Source organism: Tachypleus tridentatus, chromosome 4, assembly GCF_004210375.1.
Source record: "Tachypleus tridentatus isolate NWPU-2018 chromosome 4, ASM421037v1, whole genome shotgun sequence".
NCBI lineage: Eukaryota > Metazoa > Arthropoda > Merostomata > Xiphosura > Limulidae > Tachypleus > Tachypleus tridentatus.
This window is the reverse complement of record NC_134828.1, coordinates 199,945-218,335: the sequence shown is the minus strand read 5'-3', so window position 1 is coordinate 218,335 and position 18,391 is coordinate 199,945. Positions and strand designations below refer to the sequence as shown.

At 41.3% G+C, this 18,391-nt stretch overlaps 1 pseudogene across 1 annotated transcript; it reads left to right on the top strand.

Annotated features, from left to right (window-relative positions):
- The first annotated feature begins 379 nt into the window (after positions 1 to 379).
- On the top strand, positions 380 to 15,920 carry LOC143249990 (CCN family member 2-like; annotated as a pseudogene). The gene is made up of 5 exons (XR_013028072.1): positions 380 to 863; positions 9,400 to 9,610; positions 11,129 to 11,351; positions 12,253 to 12,455; positions 13,858 to 15,920. The product of XR_013028072.1 is annotated as a CCN family member 2-like (transcript).
- The last annotated feature ends 2,471 nt before the right edge of the window (positions 15,921 to 18,391 follow it).

The following is an 18,391-nucleotide window of genomic DNA, read 5'->3' as shown; positions in this document are numbered from 1 at the left end:
ACAACATAAACAAAGTAACAATACATCAGAAGAAAGGAGTGGTCTACAACTAACCTGACCCCCCTGACCTACATGGACTGAATACAGATTAATATAACTATTATAAAAAAAAAAAACATAGTCTCTATTCACACGCCACCTGCCGTAAGCCCAAGAAACCAGAAAAAAGTGTGGTCTGTTTTAGTGATAGTTTAGTTGATTTTAAAGACAGGCATAGTAACTATCCATGCTAGGTAAAACAGAAACTCAATCCACAATGGTAAGTTTATTAAACGCTTGTTTCTAGAAGTCTCAACTGTGTCAACTATGGAAATTAAATAAAAATTGAGTAATTGCAACTTCATTAATTACTCGAAATTATTCTCAAATGAAGTGTTCAGTATAGCGCACGTCATTACTTAGATGGCGCTGCGAAAGACAGATACATTTGGGGAAAGTGCGACAGTAATAAACAGATGGCTCGAGCATACGATGAAAAGCGTTTCGTCTCGCGCTGAACTGAGACGGTGGGAACGAGGCGATTTCTTATGATAAGAATTTACCTATCACGGTATCGATTCACGTGATTTACTTAGACTTGCACCGATTATTTAGTAACCTCCCGTCTAGCGAGATACCACGAGCCAGTCTGCCAGAGCATGAACACACACTGGGTCCAGCTGGTCCGACGGTGGACGGACATGATCCCTGAAACTGACATGTATAGATCACATGAGCAACAAACGCTTCTGAAATTCACCAAGGTTGTGACTCTCGGATTTCTCGTCATGACGGTGTTCAACGACGCACAAAGTCAACACGGGCCGTGCTTCGGATGTGAGGAGTACCGTCAGACTCACCCCAACTCTCACCCTTACGATAAGGTGAGTACCGCCAGACTCACCCCAAACCTCACCCTTACGATAAGGTAGGTGATGTCCGACTCGCTCCATCTCTCACCCTTACGATAAGGTAGGTGATGTCCGACTCGCTCCAACTCTCACCCTTACGATATGGTAGGTGATGTCCGACTCGCTCCAACTCTCATCCTTACGATAAGGTAGGTGACGTCCGACTCGCTCCAACTCTCACCCTTACGATAAGGTTGGTGACGTCCGACTCGCTCCAACTCTCACCCTTACGATATGGTAGGTGATGTCCGACTCGCTCCAACTCTCATCCTTACGATAAGGTAGGTGATGTCCGACTTGCTCCAACTCTCACCCTAACGATAAGGTATGTGATGTCCGACTTCCTCCAACTCTCATCCTTACGATAAGGTAGGTGACATCCGACTTGCTCCAACTCTCACCCTTACGATAAGGTAGGTGACATCCGACTCGCTCCAACTCTCACCCTTACGATAAGGTTGGTGACGTCCGACTCGCTCCAACTCTCACCCTTACGATAAGGTTGGTGACGTCCGACTCGCTCCAACTCTCACCCTTACGATATGGTAGGTGATGTCCGACTCGCTCCAACTCTCATCCTTACGATAAGGTAGGTGATGTCCGACTTGCTCCAACTCTCACCCTAACGATAAGGTATGTGATGTCCGACTTGCTCCAACTCTCATCCTTACGATAAGGTAGGTGACATCCGACTTGCTCCAACTCTCACCCTTACGATAAGGTAGGTGATGTCCGACTCGCTCCAACTCTCATCCTTACGATAAGGTAGGCGACATCCGACTTGCTCCAACTCTCACCCTAACGATAAGGTAAATGATGTCCGACTCGCTCCAACTCTCATCCTTACGATAAGGTAAGTGACGTCCGACTCGCTCCAACTCTCATCCTTACGATAAGGTAGGTGACGTCCGACTCGCTCCAACTCTCACCCTTACGATAAGGTTGGTGACGTCCGACTCGCTCCAACTCTCACCCTTACGATAAGGTTGGTGACGTCCGACTCGCTCCAACTCTCACCCTTACGATATGGTAGGTGATGTCCGACTCGCTCCAACTCTCATCCTTACGATAAGGTAGGTGATGTCCGACTTGCTCCAACTCTCACCCTAACGATAAGGTATGTGATGTCCGACTTCCTCCAACTCTCATCCTTACGATAAGGTAGGTGACATCCGACTCGCTCCAACTCTCACCCTTACGATAAGGTAGGTGACATCCGACTCGCTCCAACTCTCACCCTTACGATAAGGTTGGTGACGTCCGACTCGCTCCAACTCTCACCCTTACGATAAGGTTGGTGACGTCCGACTCGCTCCAACTCTCACCCTTACGATATGGTAGGTGATGTCCGACTCGCTCCAATCTCTCATCCTTACGATAAGGTAGGTGATGTCCGACTTGCTCCAACTCTCACCCTAACGATAAGGTATGTGATGTCCGACTTGCTCCAACTCTCATCCTTACGATAAGGTAGGTGACATCCGACTTGCTCCAACTCTCACCCTTACGATAAGGTAGGTGATGTCCGACTCTGCTCCAACTCTCATCCTTACGATAAGGTAGGCGACATCCGACTTGCTCCAACTCTCACCCTAACGATAAGGTAAGTGATGTCCGACTCGCTCCAACTCTCATCCTTACGATAAGGTAAGTGACGTCCGACTCGCTCCAACTCTCATCCCTACGATAAGGTAGGTGATGTCCGACTCGCTCCAACTCTCATCCTTACGATAAGGTAGGTGATGTCCGACTCGCTCCAACTCTCATCCTTACGATAAGGTAAGTGACGTCCGACTCGCTCCAACTCTCACCCTTACGATAAGGTTGGTGACGTCCGACTCGCTCCAACTCTCACCCTTACGATATGGTAGGTGATGTCCGACTCGCTCCAACTCTCATCCTTACGATAAGGTAGGTGATGTCCGACTTGCTCCAACTCTCACCCTAACGATAAGGTATGTGATGTCCGACTTCCTCCAACTCTCATCCTTACGATAAGGTAGGTGACATCCGACTTGCTCCAACTCTCACCCTTACGATAAGGTAGGTGACATCCGACTCGCTCCAACTCTCACCCTTACGATAAGGTAGGTGACGTCCGACTCGCTCCAACTCTCACCCTTACGATATGGTAGGTGATGTCCGACTCGCTCCAACTCTCATCCTTACGATAAGGTAGGTGATGTCCGACTTGCTCCAACTCTCACCCTAACGATAAGGTATGTGATGTCCGACTTCCTCCAACTCTCATCCCACGATAAGGTAGGTGACATCTGACTTGCTCCAACTCTCACCCTTACGATAAGGTAGGTGACATCCGACTCGCTCCAACTCACCCTTACGATAAGGTTGGTGACGTCCGACTCGCTCCAACTCTCACCCTTACGATAAGGTTGGTGACGTCCGACTCGCTCCAACTCTCACCCTTACGATATGGTAGGTGATGTCCGACTCGCTCCAACTCTCATCCTTACGATAAGGTAGGTGATGTCCGACTTGCTCCAACTCTCACCCTAACGATAAGGTAGGTGACATCCGACTCGCTCCAACTCTCACCCTTACGATAAGGTTGGTGACGTCCGACTCGCTCCAACTCTCACCCTTACGATAAGGTTGGTGACGTCCGACTCGCTCCAACTCTCACCCTTACGATGAGGTTGGTGACGTCCGACTCGCTCCAACTCTCACCCTTACGATATGGTAGGTGATGTCCGACTCGCTCCAACTCATCCTTACGATAAGGTAGGTGATGTCCGACTTGCTCCAACTCTCACCCTAACGATAAGGTATGTGATGTCCGACTTGCTCCAACTCTCATCCTTACGATAAGGTAGGTGACATCCGACTTGCTCCAACTCTCACCCTTACGATAAGGTAGGTGATGTCCGACTCGCTCCAACTCTCATCCTTACGATAAGGTAGGCGACATCCGACTTGCTCCAACTCTCACCCTAACGATAAGGTAAGTGATGTCCGACTCGCTCCAACTCTCATCCTTACGATAAGGTAAGTGACGTCCGACTCGCTCCAACTCTCATCCTTACGATAAGGTAGGTGATGTCCGACTTCCTCCAACTCTCATCCTTACGATAAGGTAGGTGACATCCGACTTGCTCCAACTCTCACCCTTACGATAAGGTAGGTGACATCCGACTCGCTCCAACTCACCCTTACGATAAGGTTGGTGACGTCCGACTCGCTCCAACTCTCACCCTTACGATAAGGTTGGTGACGTCCGACTCGCTCCAACTCTCACCCTTACGATATGGTAGGTGATGTCCGACTCGCTCCAACTCTCATCCTTACGATAAGGTAGGTGATGTCCGACTTGCTCCAACTCTCACCCTAACGATAAGGTATGTGATGTCCGACTTGCTCCAACTCTCATCCTTACGATAAGGTAGGTGACATCCGACTTGCTCCAACTCTCACCCTTACGATAAGGTAGGTGATGTCCGACTCGCTCCAACTCTCATCCTTACGATAAGGTAGGCGACATCCGACTTGCTCCAACTCTCACCCTAACGATAAGGTAAGTGATGTCCGACTCGCTCCAACTCTCATCCTTACGATAAGGTAGGTGATGTCCGACTCGCTCCAACTCTCACCCTTACGATAAGGTAGGTGACGTCCGACTCGCTCCAACTCTCACCCTTACGATAAGGTGGGTGATGTCCGACTCGCTCCAACTCTCACCCTTACGATAAGGTGGGTGATGTCCGACTCGCTCCAACTCTCATCCTTACGATATGATAGGTGATGTCCGACTTGCTCCAACTCTCACCCTAACGATAAGGTATGTGATGTCCGACTTGCTCCAACTCTCACTCTTACGATAAGGTAGGTGATGTCCGAGTTGCTCCAACTCTCATCCTTACGATATGGTAGGTGATGTCCGACTTGCTCCAAATCTCACTCTTACGACAAGGTAGGTGATGTCCGACTTGCTCCAAATCTCACTCTTACGACAAGGTAGGTGATGTCCGACTTGCTCCAAATCTCACTCTTACGACAAGGTAGGTGATGTCCGACTTGCTCCAACTCTCATCCCTACGATATGGTATGTGATGTCCGACTCGCTCCAACTCTCATCCTTACGATAAGGTAGGTGATGTCCGACTCGCTCCAACTCTCATCCCTACGATATGGTAGGTGATGTCCGACTTGCTCCAAATCTCTCTCTTACGATAAGGTAAGTCATCGTTAACGCTAGTTGAAACAAAGGTTATGGAACTATACTATCGTATCACTGTCACCTTTAGTTTTACTGACCAATTGGTTATTTAGAACCTGGGCTGAAGAACTATAGTGTAACCTTACGGTAGTTTTACTGACCAATTGGTTATTTAGAACCTGGGCTAAATAACTATAGTGTAACCTTACGGTAGTTTTACTGACCAATTGGTTATTTAGAACCTGGGCTGAAGAACTATAGTGTAACCTTACGGTAGTTTTACTGACCAATTGGTTATTTAGAACCTGGCCTGAAGAACTATAGTGTAACCTTACGGTAGTTTTACTGACCAATTGATTATTTAGAACCTGGGCTGAAGAACTATAGTGTAACCTTACGGTAGTTTTACCGACCAATTGGTTATTTAGAACCTGGGCTAAATAACTATAGTGTAACCTTACGGTAGTTTTACTGACCAATTGGTTATTTAGAACCTGGCCTGAAGAACAATAGTGTAACCTTACGGTAGTTTTACTGACCAATTGATTATTTAGAACCTGGCCTGAGAACTATAGTGTAACCTTACGGTAGTTTTACTGACCAATTGATTATTTAGAACCTGGGCTGAAGAACTATAGTGTAACCTTACGGTAGTTTTACTGACGAATTGGTTATTTAGAACCTGGGCTGAAGAACTTTAGTGTAACCTTACGGTAGTTTTACTGACCAATTGGTTATTTAGAACCTGGCCTGAAGAACTACAGTGTAACCTTACGGTAGTTTTACTGACCAATTGATTATTTAGAACCTGGCCTGAAGAACTATAGTGTAACCTTACGGTAGTTTTACTGACCAATTGATTATTTAGAACCTGGCCTCAAGAACTATAGTGTAACCTTACGGTAGTTTTACTGACCAATTGATTATTTAGAACCTGGGCTGAAGAACTATAGTGTAACCTTACGGTAGTTTTACCGACCAATTGGTTATTTAGAACCTGGGCTAAATAACTATAGTGTAACCTTACGGTAGTTTTACTGACCAATTGGTTATTTAGAACCTGGCCTGAAGAACAATAGTGTAACCTTACGGTAGTTTTACTGACCAATTGATTATTTAGAACCTGGCCTGAGAACTATAGTGTAACCTTACGGTAGTTTTACTGACCAATTGATTATTTAGAACCTGGGCTGAAGAACTATAGTGTAACCTTACGGTAGTTTTACTGACGAATTGGTTATTTAGAACCTGGGCTGAAGAACTTTAGTGTAACCTTACGGTAGTTTTACTGACCAATTGGTTATTTAGAACCTGGCCTGAAGAACTACAGTGTAACCTTACGGTAGTTTTACTGACCAATTGATTATTTAGAACCTGGCCTGAAGAACTATAGTGTAACCTTACGGTAGTTTTACTGACCAATTGATTATTTAGAACCTAGCCTGAAGAACTATAGTGTAACCTTACGGTAGTTTTACTGACCAATTGATTATTTGAACCTAGCCTGAAGAACTATAGTGTAACCTTACGGTAGTTTTACTGACCAATTGATTATTTAGAACCTGGCCTGAAGAACTATAGTGTAACCTTACGGTAGTTTTACTGACCAATTGATTATTTAGAACCTGGCCTCAAGAACTATAGTGTAACCTTACGGTAGTTTTACTGACCAATTGATTATTTAGAACCTGGCCTGAAGAACTATAGTGTAACCTTACGGTAGTTTTACTGGCCAATTGATTATTTAGAACCTAGCCTGAAGAACTATAGTGTAACCTTACGGTAGTTTTACTGACCAATTGATTATTTAGAACCTAGCCTGAAGAACTATAGTGTAACCTTACGGTAGTTTTACTGACCAATTGATTATTTGAACCTAGCCTGAAGAACTATAGTATAACCTTACGGTAGTTTTACTGACCAATATAACTTGGAGTTACATCGATTTATTTGAATCTCGTAACCCACAGCTGGTGGGCATACTATGAAGTTATCCAAGTGAAATTGTCATTGGTAAAGATGAACTGTACTTGAAACCAATATTAACATGTATACAGAACACTGTACTTGAAACCTTCTGTATTGACATATACAGAACATTGTATTTGAAACTTTCTATATCTACGTGGATAGGCTGGTTTATCTTGCACTGAAGTCAGTATAACATTAGTAATAAACTTTCCATATCTACGTGGATAGGCTGGTTTATCTTGCACTGAAGTCAGTATAATATTAGTATTACACCTCCTCTACCCGTGTGGATAGGCTGGTTTATCTTGCACTGAAGTTAGTATAACATTAGTATTACACCTCCTCTACCCGTGTGGATAGGCTGGTTTATCTTGCACTGAAGTCAGTATAACATTAGTATTACACCTCCTCTACCCGTGTAAATAGGCTGGTTTATCTTGCACTGAAGTCAGTATAACATTAGTAATAAACTTTCTATATCTACGTGGATAGGCTGGTTTATCTTGCACTGAAGTCAGTATAATATTAGTATTACACCTCCTCTACCCGTGTGGATAGGCTGGTTTATCTTGCACTGAAGTCAGTATAACATTAGTAATAAACTTTCTATATCTACGTGGATAGGCTGGTTTATCTTGCACTGAAGTCAGTATAACATTAGTATTACACCTCCTCTTCCCGTGTGGATAGGCTGGTTTATCTTGCACTGAAGTCAGTATAACATTAGTATTACACCTCCTCTACCCGTGTGGATAGACTGGTTTATCTTGCACTGAAGTTAGTATAACATTAGTATTACACCTCCTCTTCCCGTGTGGATAGGCTGGTTTATCTTGCACTGAAGTCAGTATAACATTAGTAATAAACTTTCTATATCTACGTGGATAGGCTGGTTTATCTTGCACTGAAGTCAGTATAACATTAGTAATAAACTTTCTATATCTACGTGGATAGGCTGGTTTATCTTGCACTGATGTCAGTATAACATTAGTATTACACCTTCTATATCTACGTGGATAGGCTGGTTTATCTTGCACTGAAGTCAGTATAACATTAATATTAAACCTCCTCTTCCCGTGTGGATAGGCTGGTTTATCTTGCACTGAAGTCAGTATAACATTAGTATTACACCTTCTATATCTACGTGGATAGGCTGATTTATCTTGCACTGAAGTCAGTATAACATTAGTATTACACCTCCTCTACCCGTGTGGATAGGATGGTTTATCTTGCACTGAAGTCGGTATAACATTAGTAATAAACTTTCTATATCTACGTGGATAGGCTGGTTTATCTTGCACTGAAGTCAGTATAACATTAGTAATAAACTTTCTATATCTACGTGGATAGACTGGTTTATCTTGCACTGAAGTCAGTATAACATTAGTAATAAACCTTCTATATCTACGTGGATAGGCTGGTTCATCTTGCACTGAAGTCAGTATAACATTAGCATTAAACCATCTATATCTACGTGGATAGGCTGGTTTATCTTGCACTGAAGTCAGTATAACATTAGTATTAAACCTCCTCTACCCGTGTGGATAGGCTGGTTTATCTTGCACTGAAGTCAGTATAACATTAGTATTACACCTCCTCTTCCCGTGTGGATAGGCTGGTTTATCTTGCACTGAAGTCAATATAACATTAGTATTACACCTCCTCTACCCGTGTGGATAGACTGGTTTATCTTGCACTGAAGTCAGTATAACATTAGTATTAAACCTCCTCTACCCGTGTGGATAGGCTGGTTTATCTTGCACTGAAGTCAGTATAACATTAGTATTACACCTTCTCTACCCGTGTGGATAGGCTGGTTTATCTTGCACTGATGTCAGTATAACATTAGTATTACACCTCCTCTACCCGTGTGGATAGACTGGTTTATCTTGCACTGAAGTCAGTATAACATTAGTATTACACCTCCTCTTCCCGTGTGGATAGGCTGGTTTATCTTGCACTGATGTCAGTATAACATTAGTATTAAACCTCCTCTACCCGTGTGGATAGACTGGTTTATCTTGCACTGAAGTCAGTATAACATTAGTATTAAACCTCCTCTACCCGTGTGGATAGACTGGTTTATCTTGCACTGAAGTCAGTATAACATTAGTATTAAACCTCCTCTACCCGTGTGGATAGGCTGGTTTATCTTGCACTGAAGTCAGTATAACATTAGTATTACACCTTCTCTACCCGTGTGGATAGGTTGGTTTATCTTGCACTGAAGTCAGTATAACATTAGTATTACACCTCCTCTACCCGTGTGGATAGGCTGGTTTATCCCAACGTGAATTTCTATAAGCTTTCTTTTGTTTTTCAGGGTTATTAATAGTCATTCTTGCATATACCATCTCTACGCAGGTCAGAGGTCGATGTTCCTACCCATGTCACTGTCCATCTGGTAACCCCATCTGTCCGGAGGGTGTTGCGATCGTCACGGACGGATGTGGCTGCTGTCCCATTTGCGCCCGCCAACAAGGAGAGGGGTGTGACAAAGTGTATGTGTGTGACGACACCCGAAACTTAGAGTGTCTCTACCCAGAACCCCTCGATACGACAGGAACATGTAACGGTAACTTCGTGCTGTTACTATGGTAACCTCCCTCAGAAAACGTTTAAACTGTCTTTATTATACCAGTGGCGGTCTCGAGATAAAAGAAGTCATTAACAGTTTGCATATTTAATTTTCAGATTCACTTAATACTGTTACATCTATTTACGGTAAAACATTGACCCCTATTTATGGGACAGCTAACTGGGAACTATTGACCACAGAGAAAGTATGTTAATTTATGTACAGAGCCACTCAAAGTCAAACTATGCACGCTACCCGTTCCTAATTCTGAAATGATAACCTGCAAAAAGGTGGTTAGTCTGTACTGTCCACCGCCAAATACTGGGCTACGTTTTAGATATGAATAGTGATATATATTGTCACATTATAACGTTCGATCCGGCGACCCGCGCGCCTTACCAACCAGACCACTCAAATACCTCCCCGCTCTCGTAATTCTAAACTTTGTAAAGGTAGAATTTTGTTGGCAGAAATTATAATAAATAGTATCATGTAAGACACCCTAGCAAGCGATAAGTTTACGAACTTAAAACAGCTAAATCCGAGGTTCGATTCTCCGCGGTGGAAGGAGTGTACAAGTTTCACTGTTTAGCTTTGCTCAGAAATAACATTTACTTTTTTATAGGCCTAATTATAGCACGTTTACATCAATAAAGGTGAGTGTGGGTACATATAAAATAACTTGTTATATATTTTACAAACACCTATAAGGTTATATGATTACAGTAGATATATATTAAAAACATTACATTTTACAACTAACGAATTTAAACATTGGTTACTTAAATTGTTTGTTTTTTTTAATTTCGCGCAAAGCTACACGAGGGCTATCTGCGCTAGCCGTCCCTAATTTAGCAGTGTAAGAATAGAGGGAGGGCAGCTAGTCATCACCACCCACCGCCAACTCTTGTGTTAGTGTTTTACCAACGAATAGTGGGATTGACCTTCACATAACGCCCCGAGGGCTGAAAGGGCGAGCATGTTTGATGCGACGAGGATTCGAACCCGCGACCCTCAGATTACGATTCGAACGCCTTAACCCACCTAGCCATGCCGGGCTCGGTTACTTAAATCTCGTGGGATTACTATATACAAATTCCAAGATCCAGAGAAGCTACTTGGGGCTATTATATGTATACACAAAGCCCTTGGAGTTACTAGGTACAAATCTCGTGGGACTTCTATATAGAAATTCTCAAACAATTCCCAAAAACTACTTGGGTCTAGTATGTACACAGTCTCTTGGGATTACTACATATAAATCCCATGGAATGTTATGCAGAAGTCCGCAGGTCCCAATAAACTACTTTGGGATATTACAAACACAATCCCTTGGGATTACCGTATATGAATTCTATGGAACCACTCTATTAAAGTGTTATGAGTTTATTATATACAGATCAAATGGTATGTTATATTTAAACTCCACGCGACTGTCTTATAAAGCACATTTCTTATAGTACATACAAATTCCAGGATCCACTATATAATGTTTCATATGTATATACTTTTCAGTTCGAAAAGAAATTGGCTGTCAAGTAGGCGGCGTGTCCTACGCAGATGGGGAGACTTTTAAGCTGGACTGTAAAACTAAGTGCACGTGCCAAAATGGATCGTACGGGTGCGTGTCCTTATGTCCTCACGAGAATGTACGCCCTTCCCCCCAAATGTCGGAACCCTCAACTTGTACCGATAACTGGTGCGTGCTGTAAGGAGTGGTTATGTGAATCGAACGAAGGTAAACACGTTTTCTCTCTTTTCTGAAAATCAAAGGTACAGCGACTGCACGTTCAAGCCAAACGCTACTAAAATATAGAAGAATTTACTTTATCCCGAGAGAGCTTCCTGGAAACTACTGTCATGTTATCGCAATACATTTAAAACAAAATACGGCAGTTTTTCTCCACGTAATAAATACGTTTCGTTTCACTTAACGTTTCGTTAGTACGGCTTCAACAGACTAGCACTACATAAACTGTTTCACGAGCAGTTCTTGTATCGCTAACCTACTGAAGTCGTAGCGGCGAAACGTTGAGTGAAACAAAACGTTTTTATTACGTGGACAATACCTGTCGTGTTTGTTTACAGTTTCCATTTCCAAAGTGGCTAATAATTAAATAATTCGGTATGAAATTGTTTGAGTATTTATATACAGACGTTTCAAATACCCGTAATCCATTAGAACTGTTTTTTTAACTTCATAACAGCACGCGATGAAATGGCCTACATAAAATTTTGCTTTAAAGTGTTGATTTATCATCCGTTGAGTGAATAAAATATTTCTATAGGCTCTTTAATGTTTTAACTACAAGGCTAGTTTGTTAAAACATTTAGGCCTGATTAGACGGGTTGGGTTACGGAGAGATTTTTGCACTCTTGACCGAAACATTGAACAGTGTAGTTTAAAAATAAAGAAAAACGTGCTTTCTTTATCTATGTATACATAATCTGTTAATGTATATACCATTATATATATATATATAATTTAATCTTGGAAAGGTCCACCCTTCCAAAGCGTCTGGGTTTAAGGGTTTCATATTTTTGTGACAAACTTAATTTAAGAACAAGCTAACAAATGAACCGAAATAAGCAACGATATCAAAATGTGAACTGGACAGCTTGAATTTCTTCCGATTTAGACAAGAAAGGTGGTTGTGTCCGACACTTCTCGCCATGGAGCGCGTGCTCAGTGACGTGCGGAATAGGAATATCCCACAGGACGACGAACAACAACAATGAGTGCTTACAGCGGAAGGACACAAGATTGTGTCAGCTGCGGCCTTGTGAGACGGTCACCATGGAAACAGGTGAAAGCACAGCTACACGTCACGGACGATTGAGGGTATTTTCAAGTTTTTTATATATTACTTTGTGTTAGTAAATTATTTATTTTCTGTTTAATTTTATTATAAATAATGAGGCTTTTCTCTCTCTGATCAGTGTATAAAAATGTGGCTGCAGGTTGAACAAAGTTAAGCTGTATTGGTTTAAAGTAACACAAAACTATATATAAAAAACTTACTAGTGTTATGACACAAAGTGTGTTAAAGCGTTCGACTCGTAATCCGAGGGTCGCGGGTTCGAATCCCGGTCGCACCAAACATAAGCGCCCTTTCAGCCGTGGGGACGTTATAATGTGACGCTCAATCCCACTATTCGTTGGTAAAAGAGTAGCCCAAGAGTTGGCGGTGGGTGGAGATGACTAGCTGCCTTCCCTCTAGTCTTACACTGCTAAATTAGGGACGACTAGCGCAGATAGCCCTCGAGTAGCTTTGCGCGAAATTCAAAGCAAACAAACAAACACAAAGTTATAGCGACCATATTGAGTATTTTAAAAGCTGATATTATATTCATTATTGTTAGGTCATGAAGGTAAGACGTTGAATGCTGTCCCCTTGTCCCCCCCCAAGACCTTATCATGCTAAATTCGCAGTAGGTAGAGCACAGACAGCCCATATAGTTTAAAAGCCAAGCACAATACTTGGGAAACTTCAGACTCGTCATCAATATAAATATTTAATGGAGAAGCTGACAGGGGACACGTATCCCCAACTTTGATTCGGCAGTAAAATGCACCTTAGAATTATCAGGAAAATTCGTTGTTTCAACATAACAAATAATATGCCCCAAACGTCGGTCCCCCGTAAAAAATCAAATTCATTCCTCACCCTATCCATCAGACACTATAATCTGTCTACGAAAACGACCAAAGGAACACTTTCTATGAGACAGTGATGTACGATATGTCAGGTCGTTTAATTCCGACTATGACAATTCATAACGGGTAGACATGTTTGTGTGTTGTTAAGACCAAAGCTTTATAGTGGGCAGTTTGTGCTGTGCCCGCCACTGAGAACAAATCCGGTTTTATCACTATAATCCTTTAGGCTTAGCGTTGAGCCACAGGATGGAGAAACGTACAAGAAATATTAGCCGATTTCTCGTGAAGCCAGTGCATTAGATCCGCGTTTGACGTATTTCTGACGACATATTTGCACCTTGAGAATAGAGAAAAATAAAGTCTTCTGTGATGGGAAACGGAGGCGAAACGGGAAAATCGTGATCCATATTGCAAATTTAATTTCACATAGAATAAAAAATTCGCGAAGTTGGGAGTTTCACATCGCGTAATAAAACAGTTTTTCCAGTATCATATAAGCAAGACTTTTATTAAAGTATGATGTTTGTGTCGCTGCTTAAAGTTAGCATTGCGATATATTAACATAAATTACCTTTATTTACAGCGCCATCGCCACTGCCGAAGTACAGTGAAAAGTTTTCTTCCCGCCAAAATCACGGATGACGGAAACTGTACCAGTGTCAGAGCTTACCGTTCTACGTTTTGTGGAATGTGTGACGGGTACCAGTGTTGTCAACCTCAGTTGTCCACTACAGTCAAAGTGCGCTTCCGTTGCGGTCATCCTGATGGGGAAAATGAAAACATTGTTACTAAAAAACGTAATGTTCACAGTGAAGTGCGTGTGTACAGACAACTGCTGAAAAGGCTGTGAGAAAGATACAAAGATTAGAAAAAAACAACAAACGAAAACTAAAGGAAAGAAACTATTTTATAAAATGAGTTTTTTTTTTAACGCGTGAAACGTATTTATCACGTTTTGAAAGTCATATTCCTAATCAAATGAATGTAAACCTATGTTATAAACATGTATACTAACCAGTCGTTTTCTCCTTATGATCATTTATTAGAAATAATGATAAAAAACCGATTTAAGTAAATATAATCTTAGGATTAAAGTATGACTTCATAATGTGATTAGAAATGGCTGATAGAAAAATCGAGACTTGTAGTTAAATGAGTTTAAACTAACTTGCAAAGAGAGATCTCCAATCGTATGAATGTTAGGGTATTACTATTTTTGTTATTGTTAGGAAAATGTAGGATATATTCTTTTGTTTTTGTGTAGATTTTAAAGAAATGGCAAATTCAAACCTCTGACTTTGCGGTTATTAAATACATGATGAAGTGAGATATCTGGTCCAAAAATGGTAACTTCTAATCTCTTGTCTTGTTAAAATATGTAAGAAATGGGCAAATTAGAGTAGTAATGATGTGGAACAAGCAGGGCACGTTTATTTTATCATGTTTTTGTAGTCCGAACAAAGTATGAACTGGAAAAAAACGTATTGTAAACGTACTTTTAACAATGGATAGGTTGGAAAAAACGTATTGTAAACGTATTTCTAATACGATCTTATTGAAAACAAACTCATAAAAACTTATGGGATGCATGACCAATTGTTTTGACTTGCTCCTGTACTGCATAACTTAGAAAATCATACCGTAAGTAAAAGTCTAACAACGCATCACCTGGAAACTCTGTTTCTACACGTATTTCTATATTGCATAAGCTATCAAAACCTATTTTTAATAAACTTGTAAGAATTTTGAACTGGAAAAAGAATCTTATTGTAAACATAGCTTCAACAACATATAAGCTAGCAAGTATTGTTGTAAACGTAGCCTCAACAACGTATGAGCTAGCAAGTATTGTTGTAAACGTAACCTCAACAACGTTTTAGCTAGCAAGTATTGTTGTAAACGTAGCCTCAACAACGTATAAGCTAGCAAGTATTGTTGTAAACGTAACCGCAACAACGTATAAGCTAGCAAGTATTGTTGTAAACGTAACCGCAACAACGTATAAGCTAGCAAGTATTGTTGTAAACGTAACCTCAACAACGTTTAAGCTAGCAAGTATTGTTGTAAACGTAGCCTCAACAACGTATAAGCTAGCAAGTATTGTTGTAAACGTAACCTCAACAACGTTTAAGCAAACAAGTATTGTTGTAAACGTAACCTCAACAACGTATAAGCTAAAGTATTGTTGTAAACGTAACCTCAACAACGTATAAGCTAGCAAGTATTGTTGTAAACGTCAAATAATTCATATAAAAGAAACAGTGTTCGTCATCAACGCATCATTTCGGAGTAAACATATCCAGAGATATATTTAAAAAAAAAAAAACATGATTATGATATAATTTATCTACAAGGGGGCTACACAACAACAATATAGCCAACAATTTACCGACCTAACAATGGGACCATGTAATAGAAATTGTCTTAATTTGCTGTTATCATGTATTCGGTAAATAATGTAAAATGTATCTAAACTTATTACATTCAGCTGTATTGTCCAATGAAAAGCTGCTTTCTTTATGACGTCACAAACTTTACTTTGTATATCAGAGCGACGTGCATACAGTTATATAAGATAGAAATCAACCTCTTAATGGAAATTTTTAACTTGTCATTTCTCTATGTACCAACTGTACAAATGTTCTAGATTTATATATGTTCTATATTTCTAAATATTAGTTTTAAAACTATAAAAGTTAGGTAATTTAATATCTTTACTGGTTTAAAAACAACAACTAAACCGGTTATTTATAATAGAAATTCATTACTTCTGTAAAATGTCTCTATCGATTGATTTTGAAACTTAGTCGTGAAAAATAAAATTCAAATGAACACGAGTTAACTTTCAAACAGCGGCCATCATCAACTGATATGCTACCTACAACATACCTTCTGTTTAAGGGTTAAACGTATGTAAATCAGTGTGTCAACTTTGTAAGTTTTATTCAATTATACTTGTGTGTGTGAATAGACTGGAGTTATCTTTGTCCTAATAAAAGGAAATATTTATTCGTTTAAGGCTATGGTTCAGGATTTCTTTACTTTGTCTCAGTTAAGAAAGAAAAGTTGTGTAGATACATGAAACATGCCGAAAAGCTGTGTAGATACATGAAACATGCCGAAAAGCTGTGTAGATACATGAAACATGCCGAAAAGCTGTGTAGATACGTGAAACATGCCGAAAAGCTGTGTAGATACGTGAAACATGCCGAAAAGCTGTGTAGAAACATGAAACATGCCGAAAAGCTGTAGATACATGAAACATGCCGAAAAGCTGTGTAGATACACGAAACATGCCGAAAAGTTGTGTAGATACATAAAACACGCCGAAAAGTTTGTAGATACACGAAACATGCCGAAAAGCTGTAGATACGATGAAACATGCCGAAAAGCCGGTAAAAAAACATGAAACACGCCGAAAAGCTGTAGAAACATGAAACACGCCGAAAAGCCGTGTAGATACGCGAAACATGCCGAAAAGCCGTGTAGAAACATGAAACACGCCGAAAAGCCAGTGTAGATACGCGAAACATGCCGAAAAGCTGTGTAGATACACGAAACATGTTGAAAAGCCAGTAGATACGCGAAACATGCCGAAAAGTTGTGGTGCAGATTACACGAAACATGCCGAAAAGTTGTGCAGATACATGAAACATGCCGAAAAGTCAGGTAGATACGCGGAAACATGCCGAAAAGCCAGATGTAGTTACGTGAAACATGCCGAAAAGCCGTGTAGAAACACGAAACATGCCGAAAAGCCAGTAGATACGTGAAACATGCCGAAAAGCCGTGCAGAAACATGAAACATGCCGAAAAGCTGTAGAAACATGAAACATGCCGAAAAGCTGTGTAGAAACATGAAACATGCCGAAAAGCTGTGTAGATACATGAAACATGCCGAAAAGCTGTGTAGAAACACGAAACATGCCGAAAATCTGTGTAGATACGCGAAACATGCCGAAAAGCTGTGTAGATACGCGAAACATGCCGAAAAGCCAGTGTAGAAACACGAAACACGCCGAAAAGCTGTAGAGATACGTGAAACATGCCGAAAAGCCGTAGATACGCGAAAACACGCCAAAAAGCTGTAATAGAAACATGAAACATGCCGAAAAGCTGGTAAAACATGAAACATGCCGAAAAGCCGTTAGAAACATGAAACATGCCGAAAAGCTGTGTAGATACGTGAAACATGCCGAAAGCTGTGTGAAACACGAAACACGCCGAAAAGCTGTAGATGCGCGAAACATGCCGAAAAGCTGTGTAGATACATGAAACATGTTGAAAGCCAGTGTAGATACGTGAAACATGTTGAAAAGTTTAGGTAGATTACACGAAACATGTTGAAAGTTGGTGTAGATACGAAACATGCTGAAAAGTTGTAGAATACGCGAAACACGCCGAAAAGTTGTAGCCACGCGAAACATGCCGAAAAGCTGATAGGCAGAAACACGAAACAATGCCGAAAGCCAGGTAGATGCGTGAAACACGCCGAAAGCTGCCGTGCAGAAACATGAAACATGCCGAAAAGCTGTGTAGAAACACGAAACACGCCGAAAAGCTGTGTAGAAACATGAAACACGCCGAAAAGCTGTGTAGATACACGAAACACGCCGAAAAGCTGTGTAGAAACACGAAACACGCCGAAAAGCTGCGTAGATGATTACGCGAAACACGCCGAAAAGCTGTGTAGATGCGTGAAACATGCCGAAAAGCCGTGTAGAAACATGAAAACATGCCGAAAGCTGTGTAGATACGCGAAACACGCCGAAAGTGCCGTAGATACGCGAAACATGCCAAAAGCCGTGGCAGAAACACGAAACATGCCGAAAAGCTGTGTAGATACGTGAAACATGCCGAAAAGCTGCAGAAACATGAAACATGCCGAAAGCCAGGTAGATACGCGAAACACGCCGAAAGCTGTGTAGATATGCGAAACACGCCGAAAAGCTGTGTAGATACACGAAACATGTTGAAAAGCTTGTAGAAACATGAAACATGCCGAAAGCTGTGGTAGATAATGCGAAAACATGCCGAAAAGCTGTGCAGATACGCGAAACACGCCGAAAGCCGCCGATGTAGATATGCGAAACATGCCGAAAAGCTCGTAGATACGC